The sequence below is a fragment of the Mastomys coucha genome, unplaced genomic scaffold (assembly GCF_008632895.1).
Source record: "Mastomys coucha isolate ucsf_1 unplaced genomic scaffold, UCSF_Mcou_1 pScaffold3, whole genome shotgun sequence".
NCBI classification, from domain to species: domain Eukaryota; kingdom Metazoa; phylum Chordata; class Mammalia; order Rodentia; family Muridae; genus Mastomys; species Mastomys coucha.
In genome coordinates this window covers 14,687,328-14,705,402 of record NW_022196909.1, presented here as the reverse complement: position 1 = coordinate 14,705,402, position 18,075 = coordinate 14,687,328, and positions in this window count along the sequence as shown.

Below are 18,075 nucleotides of genomic sequence, written 5' to 3'. Positions count from 1 at the left end.
AAACAACTTTTATAATACTCATTTTTTTGTTATAATATTTTATAAATTTTAAAGAATATGACAAAAAAGGTATTATAGGTATTGAAGGGATTCTCTGGAAGGAGATGGGGTACAAAAGGTAAACAAGAATGTGATTTAATTCTATTTACTTAAAATATGTTTTTAAATGTTAACAGATTCACATAAATTGAAATCATGTATCTTTTCTCATCACAATGCAATAAAACTTAAATCAATAAAAAAGAAGAAGTCTTAAATTCTAATACTACAGTGTATGTATGTGACTTAACTTATCTTCCCATGAACAGCTACATTTCTTAAATTCCTACTATTTCTCATGGATACCCACAATTCTAATCACAGTATTTTTGAAAGCATACCTAAAAGACTTGTAAAGAATAGATCTTAAAGGTGTATTTTAAATGATATTTGTAAATATCAAAATAAACTATAGTTTGCAATATATAGGAAAATAGCAATAAATGCAAAAAGATTACAGAAATACTAGTGATAAGCTGGGAAGGAATCTGGAATTACTTCTAAGGTTTTCACATGTAAATGAAAATTTTTTAATAGATTTGCAAAGATAATAAAGAATATACTTAAGATGATATTTAGGATCTTCAGTTCAACTGATTATTAAAAGAGTAAATAAAATATTCTAGAATTGAGATTAAAGTAGAAAGAATGAGAGGTAAGAAAAGAAGGAAGGAGAAAGAGGAATAGAAGAAGAGAGAAGAAGGAAGGAAGAAAAATGCTAGAGTCGAAATTCATTATGATGGTGGTGGTGGTGGTGGTAGTGGTAGTGGTGATGGTACAGCTGCTGCCGCTGGTGATGGTGGTGGCAGTGAGGGGTGCATGTGTGGGTCTATCTATAGATACCAATATGTGAATGCAGTATCAATACGCTCTGATGCATTGAATGCCCTGGAGCTAGCGTTACAGGAAATTGTGAACCACCCAACATGAATGCTGAGAAAGCAACTTGGGTCCTCAGCAAGAATATTATGTACTCTTAAGAACATCATGATCTCCCCAGCCCCTCTAAATTACTCTTCAGAAAAATAAAGTACTAATTCTTAGCATAACTATTGTGTCATAAATTGATTGAAGGATCTAAAGCATCTAAAGAAAACAAAACAAAACAAAAAGCACTGAGATTTCCTAAACTAGGATTCTTCAGATACGGACAACAGGCACAACAAATAAAAACAAAGTAAATTTTCAGATAGGACCTCTCTTCATTGGGTGTGGACCTGAAGGGAACCAGCAGAGATTTATATCAAGTTTTACTTACAAGAAGACTCTTCTATCTGAGTCACCTCCAAACCTTGAGAAACCTCTTTTTATGCCACAGACATGCCACAAAAAGGTTATTAATGAACCTTTTACTTTTTCTAATGGTATCATGTTTCTTTACTACTACATAATTCTACTGTACTTTATTTTCATCTCAAGTCATTTTTCATTGTAAGACATACCTAACAATTTAGCATTTAGTTTCCTTGTCAAGAACGTGTCATGCAGGACATGATTTATAATTCTAAAACAAATCCACTAAGATATATCACTTTTAGAGAAAATATGCTTTGTAGTGAACAGTTTTTAGACACAATTCATGTCCTATAATGGTAATTCAAAACAATGATATCATCCTGTCTAAGCTATACTAGTTTAAATAATGTTACCTATAGGACAATATCAAATACAGTCCCCAAGGTCACTGTCTTTAGACATAAAGTGTCAACTTCTGATATTAATTTGGAAATACCTCAAATGATGACTTGGGGATTCAAATGTTCAATATTCCAGTTAATTATTATTAATATTCCATGAAGATATTGCTGGAAGGGCAGGTGATAGTCAGACCTGTCACTCTAGTACATGGGTTTGACTTGTGATGCTGCTGACAGAACCTTACATGATCAACAACACTAAAGGAAGCAGAACATCTAGGACACTGATCATTTGGTGCTTACTCAGTCACCACGTCCCAGATTTTATTAGTCCCATTCACACATCAAATGGTATCAAGAGCACATTGGAATCCATATTTTACTAGGATTCTACAAACTGTACACGTAAACATATTTCTACACAGGAAACCATTGGATCCATCCACATTCTCAAAACTGAGCCCTAAATTCCACTTTCATGGAGACTCTTTTTCCCTCACTGTTCTGTTAGCTGAGCATTTCCTCTCATCCTCCATCCATTCTTTTTTTCTGTCTTTTAATGCCTAAGAATTTTATTATGCTCCCACTTGTCTGTTCTTCTTTAAAATCAGAGATGCTCCAAGGTATTGTCAACCTTAGTAGAGCTAGTTAAGATGCAGGAACTGAGAAGAGAAAGATGGAAATAATTAACCAACACTCCATCCCAGTTTTCCACTATTACTACTGATTTCAAACCAATGCCAATTATTAGACAAGGCATTCAACCTCCTCCCAACAACCAACAGAAAGAAAAGGGAAGAAGTAACAAAGAGATGAAGAAAAGAGAGAAGGGATGGAAAGACATGGAAATGGAAGTTTGACATTTATTAGAGAAGAAGAAACATATTTATAAGCAAGATAAAGAAATTTATGATTGCCTGGGCAGAGTAGTAGCTTTCCAAATGATCCTCCTTTTCCAAGTGTAGCAAAAAAAAAAAAAAAAAAAAAAAAAAAAAAAAAAAAATCAGTCCTAAAAGAATCATCTTTCTGAGATCACAGATGCCTTTGCTAGAACAATGATGAAAGACAAGACCCTGCCAACCACACTGGCACTCCTACATGAGCTTTGAAATGTTGGCATAGACTCTAGAGAGCTAAAGGGAACCTAAAAAAAAAATTGGAAGTCACCTAGCTTCCAATTTAAATCTCCTTCAATAGCAAATGTGGCTTTAAACCGAAAATACAAGTCATTTCATAGAAAGTTAAGAGCTACAGTATGCAAGTGCGTTCATATGAATATATTCAAGTGTCTGTGACTAGTAATGTGTTCTAGTGATCTTACAGTGCGTATCCACCCAAATTAGAATTGACATGATAAAGCATGCAAGACTTTAAGACAAATAAACAAGTTAAATAAAACCTGTGAATATGTATTGGCTAATTTTATTATTATTGACTAAAATTAGATTATAGATTAAATATTTAGTAGTAAATAAAATATATCTGCCTCCATTGCCATTAGGAAATATCTAAATAAAATGTATAGCCATGCCTGTTGGAAATTAGAAATATCCAGGTATGGTTCACAGCTTTTATCACAGAATGTGAGGGTAGGGGTGGAGAAAAGGCTAGCATGGTCTACATAGTGAACTCTAGAACAGCCAGAAAAGCCAGGACTATGTAAGAAAACCATGTATCAAAAGAAAAAATGTTGAAATGGTATTTAAATGTTATATGTTCATTTTTGAAACTATGTTGGTGGGATTGATCTAGCCCCTCTGCACGGATATTACAGTTGTATAGCTTGATCTTCTAATGGGGCACATAACAGTAGGAACAAGGGCAGTCTCAGACTCTGTTACCTGCCTTTAGGATCCTTTCCCTATATTGTCTTATCTAGCCTTAATAGAAGAGGAGATGCATAGTCCTACTGCAACTTCATATGCCATGGCTGATTGATATCCATGGGAAGGCCGCCACTTACTGAAGAGAAAAAGAAAAAGAGGGGGGTGGGGAAGAGGGAAGGTAGGGGAGGGACTAAGGAGAGGAAGGAGGGAAAACTGGTATGAGGATAATTAATAAATAAATAACTTAATAGTTCATGTTGGTTTTCCTTTACCTTTAATGTTATAATATTTTAACTGTCTAACATTATTAGCTTTATTCTCTGGCACTCTTTTATTTTGACTTAATATAAAACATTTTGAAAGTCAACAAATGTTTTTAGTGGTGGATGAAGCACTATGTCCAATTTATAGTGAGCAAACTCAATCTTAGCTATTTAGGAAGTAGAATTAAGGCCTGAAGTGAGAAGGAGCCATTAGTGAATACTTACAGTAAATTTCATATCCGTATAAAAAGAACAACTTGTTCATTGCTATTTGTGAACAAAATGTAAGGGAAATGTGTAACTAGAGAAAGCCATAATTTAAGCTAGTGACATAAACACTGAAAAATCAATGACAAGTAGGAATGGACCCTTCAGCTCCTACCTCATTTCTTTGGACTTCCCATTAATTGTTGCTTCTAAAATCCATCTTAAAACCATAAAGTTCTTTCCCCCACTTAAACTGGGAGATGCTACTACCCAACAGAAACCCTTTTTTGGCATAACCCATTTAACAGAGCGAGTGACAGCGTGGCTCTTTGAAGTAGCTGCACCCACCGAAAATGAGCAGCCTTGCACTGAGAATTGTGCAGTTGTGCAGTCATCATCTGGACACTCACTATTCCAATGACATTTTTCTCCCTGAGGAGTTACGATTTTAGTGTTATTAGTTTCATTGACAAAGTTTAACATGTAAACAAAAAAAAAGTTTGCAACAAAATATGTAATGAAACCACCATTTTTTTTTTGTTGTTCTCCAAACTTCAAGACAAATATAACCTAAGAGAAAAGAAAGTCTTCACACTACAAAATTGGGCAATAACATGAAAAGTAAGTAGCCCAATTATTGTTAAAATCTAACAACTGCCAGGCTTAGAGCCACAATTTACATCCTGGTTCTAACAATTTCATGACCTTAGACATCCTTTGGGTTTCACTGGAATGTAGTATTTCATATATAAAAGGAAGAAGCAAAGTTAAAAAAAATATATCTATATCTCCCTCAAAATAGAATCCATATTTTATTGTATTTTCCCTGAAGGAGATTCCCCATGTGTACAGCACATGGGTACAAAAAAAATTTTTTTCAGACAGAAAATGGTTATATTGTTTGGCCAAGGATCAGAGGCCAACATTGTTGCATAATTACATATAAATTATAAAGAAAAATCCTAGGATCTTAGGACCAGGGGTGAGGAGAACACAACATCTGTTCCAACACCACATGGAATAACTAGGGCCAGTAGGATCCAGGGAGGCAGGAACCCCTCCAGACCAGTGTCTCTGGTTCCTTCCAGTCTGCACTGCACCCGGGGCTCAAACTAGGAGGTTACTCCCACAGCCTCCAGAGCTTGGTCAAAGCAGGATCTCAGGGTCACAGAGGCCACTTGACTCCCAGGAACTCTGATACACCCAGAATCTCAAGATCACTGGATCACAAAATCACAGGATCACAGAGACAGCTGGACTCTGAGGAGTTCTGGTTGTGTCAGAGTTCCTGGGAGTCAAGCTACCTCTGAGACCCTGAGATCTGGCTGTGACCAAGCTCCCAGGATCCCTGGATCCTGGGTATATTAGAGGGCCTGGGACTGGAGACTCCTCTGGGTCCTGTTGGACTGGCTGTGGAGTTTGGGCCCAAGGAAAACCAGAGCAGATCGGAAGGAAAAAGATATTCCAAGCAAACGGACTCAAGTCACAATGCAAATGATTCTAAGAGGCAAATTCATGACACTAGGTACCTGCGTTTTAAAAATAGATGGAAAAATCACATATTAGCATCTTGAAAATATATCTGAAAGCTCTAAAACAAACAAACATAATATAACTTCCAAAAGGATAAGACAAGGAATTATCAAACTCAGGGCTGAAATCAGTAAGATAGAAACAAACAAAAACAGTACAAATAATTAATGAAATGAAGAGAATTTGTTTCTGACAAAAATCAGTAAGATTGATAAACCCTTACCCAAATTAACTAAAGGATAGAGAGAAATTAATGAAATTATAGAGGAAAACAAGGACATAACAACAGACGGTGAAGAAATTCAAAGAATCACAAGGGCATGTTTCAATAATCTGTACTCCATCACACTGAAAAATCTAAAAGAAATAGATAAATTTATTGATATTTATATAAACTATCAAAGTTAAATCAAGACCAGAAAACTAACTTAAACAGACACATAACTCCTAGGGAAATAGAATCAGTAATTAAAAGTCTCCCAACCCTACACCTCCCCTCCCAAAATCCCAGGGCCAGATGGACTCAGGGCAGAATTCTATGAGACTTTCTAGAAAGAGTTAATGCCAATACTTCTCAAATTATTCTTCAAAATAAAAACAGAAGAAATATTAACCAATTATTTTTAGCAGACCACAGTTATCCTGACATTTAAACCCATATAAAAACCAAGCAATGAAAGACAATTACATCAATCACTCTAATGAGCATAGTAGCAAAATTCCTCAATAAAATACTTACAAACAAAATACAAAACACAATAAAAAGATTATACACCATAATCTAGCAGGCTCTATTCCAAAGATGCAAGGATGATTCAACATGTATAAATTTACAGATATAATCCACCCTACAAAAAAACACACTGAAAGAAAAAAACCCCAAGATTGTCTTACTAGGTACAGAAAAATCCTTTAACAAAAAATCCTTCATGATAAAAGTCTTAAAGATAAGATATACACGGGACATAGGTAAACATGATAAAATATAAAATCAACATAATAAAGGTGTTTTACAGCAAGCTCACAGCCAACATCAACCTAAACAGAGAGAATCTCAAGGCAGTTCTACTAAAACCAAGAACAAGAAAAAGTTGACCACTTTCTAATTACCTATTCAATATATTCCTTGAAGTCTTAGCTAGTACAATATGGTAACTGAAGGAGGTCAAGCCAATAAAAATAGTAAAGTAGAAGTCAAACTGCCTTCATTTGCATATGATATCACTATGTATGTGTATATGTGTTTATGTATGTATGTATGTGTTCATTTCTGCTCTATATACAAAAGCTAGAAGTTAGAAACACCCTAGATGCCCAAAACTGGATGAATGGATTTTAAAAATGTGATATGGACCCCAGAGGCCCTCCTGCCAACTTGCAAATTAATGTGGGTAGAGGAAGCCATCCAGAGAGCCAAGAAAAATACCCAGAAACTTCCCTGTCTCCACACCACAAGCTCAGGCTGACGGAAATAAACACCAGAGGCTGCCAGCCATGTGACCTGCCCACTGGAGCCACTACCATGGCAAATATGTGGTGGACAGATGAGAAACAGAAGCAAAACATTCTGATCATGATGAAGAAAGGTGGAAGTAGAGACTCAAGAGTGAAGAGGGAAAACCTCATGTGAATAGCAAGCTCTGCCACCTAAGGCCATGAGGAACTCCCCAAGAGCATGAAAGTGAGAGAGCTGGCCCTACTGGTATGGGTGATAGAGAGCTGGTTTGCTGATCAGCTCAGCTACCACCCAGCCCCAGATCCAGGGTTTTGAGTTGGTCCACCACAGCATCTACCCTATCTATAAACTGCTGGAACTTGTGAAAAGTCCAGGACTGCAAATCCAAAGCTACAGGATCTCCATGACACAGGACAACAATAGGATAATAGAGTGGAGCCAGAGTGGAGATCTGGTACTGATAGTGTCAAGAGGCCAAAGGCCCAACTCATTGCAATGAACATTTGGGCATAAAGATGTGTGGACAAAAGGAGGGTATACTGTGGGACACACTATGACACCTGACACACTACAGCTTCCATGATGAGATGTTTTCAATGTTTTGTTTTGTTTTGTTTTGCTTATTTTTTATTTTTGTTTTTATTTTCTTTGGTGGAAAGGGGAGAGGTTTCAAGGGCAGGCGGCAGATGAGTGGGATTGGGGTTCATGATGTGAAATTCACAAAGAATCAAAAAAATGTTAAGAACAAAAATTGTGATCCATTTACATAATGCCATATGGCTCATCTGCTAAAACATGAAATCATAAAATTCACAAGTAAAGGAGCTAGAAAAAAACATAAACCTGAATGAGGTAACCCAGACCCAAAAGGACAAAAATAGTATATATTCATTTATATGTGGATATTTGCTATTAACTGTTCAGTAAGCAGGCTAACATCCCCGTAACCACAGGCTAACCACAGAGGTTAGGTATATAGTAAGATAAAATAGATAATTAGGAATTTACAAAGGAAGATAAGAAAAGTAGATTAGGAGCATGAAATATGGGAGAGAAATAAAGACGGGGATTAAGGTGGAAATACAGGGAGAAACTGTTAACCGTAAGGATTATTTTGGGAATCATATGGAAATCTAATATAGTAAAAGCTTATGTTCAAACAATCAAGGCTGTTGCCGTGTTTGTGATGTTAAGGCTCTACAGCTGAAGACAATGCCAACATAACTCATTGACACTGAAAAGTCCAGCTGGTATTACCTACAGCCTTTACCCACCCATACTGACTAGTGTTCATGATACTGAAAGGTACAACCTCAGAGAAGAATGGCAAATGCAAACTCAGTTAGAAATCCCTTGTTCTACCATGGTGACCTGCCCACAAGACACTGGTGCAGCCTTGGCAAAAATGATGAAGTGAACAACCAGTATCTGATTGGAATAAAGGCCCACTCCATGAGATGGAATCTATGCCTGGTACGGCTTGGGTGGTCAAGAACTTGAGACCAGATAGGTTATAGACCTAGGGGAAAACCAAATGTTACTGTTTCGTGAAAGGAGCAAAAAAATAGGAGAACACCAAACATCAAGTTTTGTTACACTCATAGCATCAGTTCCTTGCTCAACCATCATCAGAGAAGCTTGCTCTTGCAGTTGATGGGAACAGTTACAGAGATGCTCTACACAATTCACAGAGAGTGAGACACCTTGGAACACTTAGTCCAACATGGGAAGCCTCCATCAAATCCATCCCCTCAGGGCTTTGGGGACTTTGTGGAGGAGGAAGAAGAAAGATTGTAAAAGTTGGTGGAGAAGGAAAACACAAAGGATACCGGGCCTTCTAGACACAACAGAACTGGCACACATATGAACTCAGAGAGACTGTGGCAACATACATAACACCTGCACAGATCTAATCCTGGTTAGGTCCCATTACTGAGAGTGGAAGTGGACACAATCTCTAACCCACAATCTATCTCCAATTTATAACCCCTTGCAGAGGAAAAAATGTTTTTTGTTTGGGGGTTATTTTGGTGGTGGTAGTGGTGGTGGTTTTTATTAGATATTTTCTTTATTCAAATGTTATCCCCTTTCCTGGTTTCCCCTCCGAAAATAACCCCTATTCCCTCCCTCCTCCCCCTGCTTACCAACCCACCCTCTCCCACTTTCTGACCCTGGCATTCCCCTATACCAGGGCACAGAGCCTTCACAGGACCAAGGTCCTGTCCTCCCATTACTGACCTACTAGGCCATCCTCTGCTACATATGCACCTGGAGCCATGAGGCCCACCATGTATACTCTTTGTTTGGTGGTTTAGTCCCTAGGAGCTCTAGGGGTACTGGTTAGTTCATATTGTTGTTCCTCAAGGAACAACATCCCCAGGTGGGGCAGTCTCTGGTTGTCCTTCCTTCAGTCTCTGCTCCACACTTTGTCTCTGCATCTCCTTCCATGGGTATTTATTCCCCCTTCTAAGAAGGATCGAAGTATCTACATTTTGGTCTTCCTTCTTCTTGAGTTTCTTGTGGTTTGTGGATTGTATCTTGGGTATTCCAGGCTTCTGGGCTAATATCCACTTATCAGTGAGTACATACCATGTGTGTTCTTTTTTGATTGGGTTACCTCACTCAGGATGATATCACCAATAGCTTATGTTCTAAGATTAAGAATCAACAAATGGGACCTCATAAAATTCCAAAGGTTCTGTAAGGCAAAGGACACTGTTAATAGGACAAAACGGCAACCAACAGATTAGGAAAAGATCTTTACCAATCCTACATCTGATAGAAGGCTAATATTCAATATATACAAAGAACTAAAGAAGTTAGACTCCAGAGAACCAAATAACCCTATTAAAAATGGGGTACAGAGCTAAAGAATTCTCAACTGAAGAATACCGAATGGCTGAGAAGCACCTAAAGAAATGTTCAACATCCTTAGTCATCAGGGAAATGCAAATCAAAACAACGCTGAGATTCCACCTCACACCAGTCAGATTGGCTAAGATTAAAAACTCAGGTGACAGCAGATACTGGTGAGGATGTGGAGAAAGAGGAACACTCCTTCATTAGTGGTGGGATTGCAAGTTGGTTCAGCCACTCTGGAAATCATTTTGGCAGTTCCTCAGAAAATTGGACATAATACTACCGCAGGGCCCAGCAATTCCACTCCTGGGCCTATACCCAGAAGATGCTCCAACATATAATATGGAAACATGTTCTACTATGTTCATAGCAGCCTTATTTAAAATAGCCAAAAGCTTTTGCAGATGTCCCTCAACAGAGGAATGGATACAGAAAATGTGGTACATTTACAAAATGGAGTACTACTCAGCTATTAAAAGCAATGAATTTATGAAATTCTTAGGGAAGTGGATGGATCTGGAGAAAAAAAAGGATTTCTTTATATATAAGCATCTCTCTTAAGGACAGACCCAGCAGTAAATGGACCACAAAATGGACTCAATCGTATTCTCAGAATTTTTTGTCTTAAAATGCTGGATTTTTTTTATCCTGCTCACTGTCTCCCTCCCAGTCACGCCCTCCCATAATCCTTCTCCCACCCCCATCCCCTTCTCCTCTGAATAGGTGCAGGCCCCCTGGGTACTCTGCCATTCTGGTACTTTAAGACTTTCCAGGCTAGGTGCTTCCTCTCCTACTGAGGCCAGACAAGACTAGAAGAACATATCCCATATACAGGCAATAGCTTTTGGGACAGTTCCTGCTCCAGTTGTGTGGGACCCACCTGGAGACCAAACTATACACCTACATATGTGAAAGAGTCCTATGTCCAGCCCATGTATGTTCTTTGGTTGGTAGGTCAGCCTCTGAGAGTCCCAAGGGTCCAGGTTACTTGACTCTGTTGGTCTTCCTGTAATTTCCCATTTTGTGTTTTTGTGGGTTTCCTGTGTATGGAAATATGTATATCTCTGTGTGTGATGGGTTTCTTGTGCTTTTTTGTTGGATCCTTTTTCTGTTTGTTTTGTCCAATTCTATTTGTTTTATGTTATTTTATATTCTTTTATATATGGAAATTATAAACAATAGATAGATAAATACATAGATGTCTATTTGTTATTTGTTACCTAATGATGAAAAGAAAAAGTGTGGTCTCAGGTGGGTGAAAAAGTGAGGTGAATTCAGGAAGAGTTGGGAGAGAGGAAACCATAATCAGAATATGTTGTATGAAAAATAACTGTTTTTCATAACAATTAAATAAAATAAAACGCCAAAAGTTTGAGAACATACTTTGTCAATCTGACATGCTCTTCTTTTCAGTTTTGATGAAAAACCCCCATTTTTAATGTGATTTCAAGGTAATCAGCTGCCCCTTGGTGTTTGTAACAGGACTGGATTATTAAGAGGTGTGTTTTGTCTTAGGAAATAAGGAAGCTCCTCTCACAGGTACATTCTGATGAAGGAGTATAGCCTTAGAAAGTACATGGGCTGGTATCAAATTTAGAAATTCTAAAGAATTCTATAACAGTAGGTATGATATTTGATATCTTTAAATGCCTTTAAAATGGGGATAAGAAACATATTTCATTGTTCAAAATAAGACTTAAAATCACGTGAACTTTTAGCTTATAAATCTTAAGAATTGCCATTTTTTTTTCATTTCAGTATCAGTAAGAGAATGTTCAAACACCAAGCAAGAGTTTTCACCACATGACTTTTGTTGCTTGTATGACAGACAGATTACTTGACAAGAAACAGATAATAGAAAGATGAATTAACTTTGCTTTACAATTTGATGGATTTAGCCAATCGTGGGAGAACAGGCATGCCACCAAAAGTATGGGGAAACGCCTATTGCCAGAAATGGGTTACACCTAATTGGGCTGGAACCCAAAGGAACTGCTTGGAAAACCTCCAAAGCAAGCTATTGCCACAACTACTGGTTTCTCCTCCAGTAACTGATGGCCCTGTTGCTGAAGACAACACCTACATAACTTAAACATAGAGAAGATGAGCTGCTGCTGCCTATCTAGGGCCTTCATGCCTACTGACTTGTGTTCCTGGTATTAGAAAGTACTCTGCATGCTACCAGAGAAGAAAGGTAAACACTAACCCAAACACAATACCTTTGATTTCTAATGGTGGCCTGGGTGGTCCCACACTGGTGCAATATGACACAAAAGTTGTGGGAGGAGTGATCAGCAAATACCTGATTGGATTGAAGGCCCACTCCATGAGATGATATCTAAGCCTCACACTTCTTCAGTGGTCAATAACATGAGACTAGATAGATCACGGACCTACGGGAGAAACCAAAATACAATTATTCTGCTAAAGGAACATATCAATAAAATGGTTCTTAATGACATTCTATGTATGCATAGATCAGAACCTGGCATAGCCATCATGAGAGGCTTCTTCCAGTAGGAGATGACTATACATTTTCCAAAGCATTACAACTAGCAAAAGCTACTTAGAATCTTACTATTAGCATTAGGGTGTTTATTTCCTAAATATAATGAATACTACAAAAGGCAAAAGATATAAATTTGTCATTTACATGGTCATTGAACATTTAGCAATATACAGTAAAGCATAAATATAATATGTTTCCCATAGCAGTAATTTCACTATACCTGATTGGACTTATGCAAATGATCTTTAAGATGGTATATTATTCTTTTCTCACTTTGAACCTATACAGTTTTAATGGCAGTCTTCTTTTCTGTACATGCATCAATCCATTATCTTTTGCAAACTATACTAAAACATTTCATGTTCAATATATCCTAATAAATTGTAAGCCCATCCTAATTTGTCTCTACTTGCTAATATGTTGAATATGCACTAGAAACTAAACAAATCTGTATTGTAGGGACATTAAAATTTATGCTGTTCATACTAACTTACATTAAAAATATAAGATAACGAGGGGGAGGTAGATTAGCAATGTATTTTTCTTCTGACCACCACAGCATCATTTGAACATACTTCAGGTGTTTGAGTAATTGTCTACCATTTAAGAACTGCCTTGAAAAGGTAGACAAAATCCCAACAGGTAGGAGCAGTCCTCAAACTCAGTACCCTTTTCATTTGGAGCTTTTACTGGGCAATATTTGTTTTAAAAAAAATGATCCATTTCCTACTGAGAGGGGAAGTATAGAATATCCAGCTTCCAAAATACCAAGTGGCTACAATATTGTGTTCCAGGTGAAAAGTCATGGCTGGGAATATGCCAGCATCTTCTGGCAGTTGCAGATTCTTTTCAGACAAATTTGACAGTGTGATTTGGGCATGGTTCCTAGACTTTTAGCCTTGAGTTTAGTCCTTGAAGTTTGGCCATCTTTCCTCACTGCCTTTTAAATAAACTGCTTCTGTTTAATTCAGACTGATTTTGAGATGCTCTCTGAAAAAAAAAAAATGACCAATGAAGTTGGTTTAAACAAAGGAAAGCAATTCTGCGATGCCTATACACTAAAATAACAATTGGTACTTTCTATACATGTGGGAAATACAGGTTTTATTACCTATCCATAGAACTGTGATGTAAAGAAACTCATTTCTAAGAAATGAACCAACGGTAAATTGGGATCATCATCCAAGCTCTGTTTCCTGAAACCCCACTACCCCCAGAGGAACAGACAAATGACTGTGAAAATGACAGGAGCCTTCCCATCATACAAGCTCATGCAGGGGAACTTAAAGGGGCTTATTTTTCTTCCTCCTTCCACTATTCCCACGATGTACTTATACGGGAACTCAATAACAAAATTATGCAAGGACAGAAACAATAACATTTCTGAGGATCTATGAAGCCAAACATATCTTATGTGTGGTTGGTTTTTTTGTTTTGTTTTGTTTTGTTTTTTAATAATGTGGTACACGTCTTGTTTTCTCAGCTGCGCTCCACTGTAGTGTAGTAATTTGAGGTTTTAGTTTCTGGGGGATTCTAAAGTACCATTGGAGAGAATCCACCAGTTCCTGCCAATGGGTAGAAACTAGTCTTCTAACCAGGGGCTTCCCAGGTACAGCATCATATTAATATATCCTTAGGAATGGAGGAAGTTAAAACACACAGACACTTGGTTCTCAGCACCAGTATCTTAAATGTTCAGAGCATTAATGAAATACACCACTCCTACACAAAAGGTAATATGATATAGTTTATTCTGGGCAAAATATGGATGACTGTGGCCCCAGAATATGGATTCAGATTGCACCAAAATGACTATGTTCCATAGTGGAAGTGGTCACATTTTCATTTTGTGGTCACAGATACAAGGAAAGTTATAAATCAATGCATTTACTGAAGACATTAGTGGGTACATCAGAAAGGCAGGCTACCACAAAGCAAGGAAATTACTACTGTAGGTTCAAGAGATGCAGTCTGATGACACAGCTGGTAGACATTTATGGTCTACTGAAACACATTACAAAGTTTCTACCTGCTCGTAAAAAGAATGTTAGGTTACATAAGAAGGCAGTCAACAAATAGCTATTAAGGGAACTAAAAGTAACCCAAGATAATTTTGGCTCTGGGCATATAACATTCCAATTCTCTACAAATACTCAAAGGGTAAATAATGAGTTGGGAGAATATTTAAAATGGCTAGGATTGTTTGTTTGTTTGTTTGTTTGTTTGTTTTTGTAGTTGTTGTTTTGAGTTGGGTTGGGTTGGGTTGGTTTTTTATTTCCCCTGCATTTTAGTTTACAAACATAAAAACTCCATAGGCTTTGTCCAAGTTCTTCAGTGTTTCTAATGTAAGCCAGTGTTCAGAACCAAATGTCTAATCCTGACTCCCAATGACAGAAGCCTGGGGCCATTTGTTAATGTGACTACATCTCAAACCACCCTTCAGTAGTACTGAACCAGAATCTGCACTCTCAAAGGAGCCCAGAGGAATGGTTACAATGTTAAATCTTCAGAAACACTGTGCTAGACTGCTTTTCTGCTGTGTACATACCTTCAAAACACTGTGAGATCATTCCTAGTAAATTCACATTGCTTTTCCATCTTCCACCCATTCTTTCTTCCTCCTCCAACTGCCCCTTCTTCTAGAGGTATCCAGTCATCCAGAACATCTTTCATTACTTACTCTGTCCTTTCTAATACTTTCACCTACTACCACTCTAGGAATAATCACACTTCATTAAAACACTCTTTTCAGTCTGTCTTTCCTGGAAGACACTAATTCCAAAGAAAAACAACAGAGCAGATTATTCATTTACTATCTTCATTACCCCCAAACACATAAGTTCAAAAAATCTGTCAGAAAAATACAGTAATAAACAAAAACTAAAGGATACACAAGTATCTATTTCATCCACAGATGTTTTTAGATAATTTCTCAAGATCAGCACACAAAAAATCAGCAGAGAAGCTAAGAACTCTTGATATAAATTTTCCTTCATAACCATACATCCTTCTCAATAAGAGTATTAAGTAGAATTTAACCAACCACAACGAAAATACTCTTGGTATATTTTGCTAACTGTAAGTTGTATATATTGATGTTCTTGGAGGAGAAGGTTGAAACCCATGGGAAGGTTTAGCAGCATGCCATTTCTCAGAAAGATAATAAAAAGGGTTAGGGGCAATGTAGTCTGTATGGTATTATTATTATTATAGGCAAATAAAGATAGTCATGATTGTAGATTTGAAAGATTGATAATTTGTCCAGAACAATGAAATCATTAATGACAAGTGAAAACTAAAACAAAACCTATAATGAATTACTAAGCATTGTTTAAGATATTTTTTAAGATATGAATTCTATGTCCATGGAGAAGTATGCATTAGGAATGCTCATTATGGTCATACTTAATAAACTGAAGATGTTGTACTTAGTGAAAATGGTTACATAACTTGATTGGTTCCAAACTGATTTACTTAAATTCTCTGGTAATAGTTGTAGTGAGACAAAATCTAATAATACCCCAAAGCGCACACACACATACAAACACACACACTTCTAATCTTTTCTTTTTATGTTTTATTTTATTTTATTTTATTTTATTTTATTATTGGTTTTTCAAGACAGGATTTCTCTGTGTAGCCCTGGCTATCCTGGAACTCACTCTGAAGACCAGGTTGGCCTCAAACTCAGAAATCCACCTGCCTCTACCTCCCAAGTGCTAGGATTAAAGGTGTGTGCCACCACTGCCCAGCTCTAATCTTTTCTTATAAACTAGCTACTATTTTGAAGAACTTTGCAGACATCATTAAAGACTTAAATCACTTGACCTATGGTATACAGATCATTCCAAAAGAGAAGATAGAATCATACAAGCCCTTTTCAAACAGATAAGAAAGACTGGGGAGCCTTTAGTGCAACAGATCCAAGTTGGAAGGAATTTTTTCCCTTAGTTGTCATCTTAAATATAAGAGAATAAAATGGGAGTGGCTATAAACATCCTACAGGAACAGGGAATAGACTGTTACAGGAACAGGGAATAGAAAGAAGCAAATAAACTAGAACCCCAGTTCTACAACTACAAGTAACTAATGTACCAATAAGAATTTGCTTTAAAATGTTTTTTCTGCTTCACTAAATGATCCCATCTAGGTAACCTCTTCATTTCACCTTCAGAAAACCCTAAGTATAAACCATAGCTACTCAGATTTCTATTCTTCAAAAGCTTAATGTACACTGTCTAAAGCTAGTTCATGTGTGGTATTTGTTACAAGGCAATAGAAAACTAATGCAGACTTTGGTCCCAGGAGTGAGGCGCTACACAGAGCAGATACACAAAATGTAAGCATATACCAAATTAGACAGCAAGTAAGTCTCAAATATGTTTGAGAAATCTAAATAATCAGATAGATAAGCACAAAATGCCTAAAAATATTGTGAGTTGAACTATTGAAGTTAAGAACATAGTTCAGAAAACTCAAAATAAAATCAGGAACATATTGGTGAAAACTGAGAAGAGCTTAATTATTCTCTAATGGAAGAAACCAGAAATCAGAAACTTATACTGAATTTATATAGAAAGAAGAATTTGTAAATAAGAACTTCTTGTCTTATATTCCCAAGCAAGCTATTGAAAATGTCTATTTTCAACTTGACATTTCAGGAAAATGTGATACAATTTTTAAACCCCAAAAGAACCAGAATTTGATGATTTATAAAACTCTCAGTATATCCCAGTGGTAGTTAAAGCTGTTAAAGTTACTCTTGCTTCTGAAAATGTGGCAGGATAATGGAGTGGAATGTGGTAATAGTTCAAATGTTGTGGGGAAAATTAAGGCAGGATGTTAAGTCACAAAACATTAAAAGTGTACTTCAAAATTCTTTGCAATAAAAAGGACAACCTTCAGGAAGTTTAAAATGACGACCTTCAGCCCTTTCACGAGTGAAAGATAGAAGGTTTGTCTCAGTGTAGTCAGCGAGCTTGGATCTGCCTAAGGGCTTAAATCCTTGTGTTATGGGGGGACCCAGAGGTTTCTAATATAGCCATAATTGCAGAAATACTAGCCTCATGGATTCATTCTAAAAAGAGGTTAAAAATGAAAACCTATTGGACTCACAAAATACCATTGGCAGGAAGTGAGGAGAATGGGTTCCAAAAATGTGTAACCAGAAGCCCAGAGAAAAGCTGAGAGTCACAGGGAAACATTCATAGGTTTCAATACCCTGGGGGATCTTCCTGGTTATATTTCAAAACTTTGACCCAATGATTCCTTTCATTGTTTTTTAGATCCCTATTTTTTTTAAATGAGGTTCATCACCACCACCCAGTTCTCTTATATCATAATATATGAGCGAATGAGTGCTTATTCAGTATCAGAGATCAACAGAATAAAAATATACTATAAACATCAGATTTACTGACTTACATTATGAGATTTTGAATTCGGATTCGATACCATGTCGGAATACTGACTTTGAGAGACACTGGAACAAACTGAATATATTTTATGTGGTGAACATATATTAATTTCTGTGGAGCCACAGTGTTGGGTTATGCTAACTGTATTTCTGTCAACATCATGCCATTTTGATGATTATAGCTTGTACTACATTTTAACTCCATTTGAAACTACCACTTAGCATTTTTTCTTTATCTTTTTTATTAGATATTTTCTTTATATACATGTAAATTTCTCCTTTCACAGTTTCCCCTCCAAAAAACAAAAAAACAAACAAAAACAACAAAAA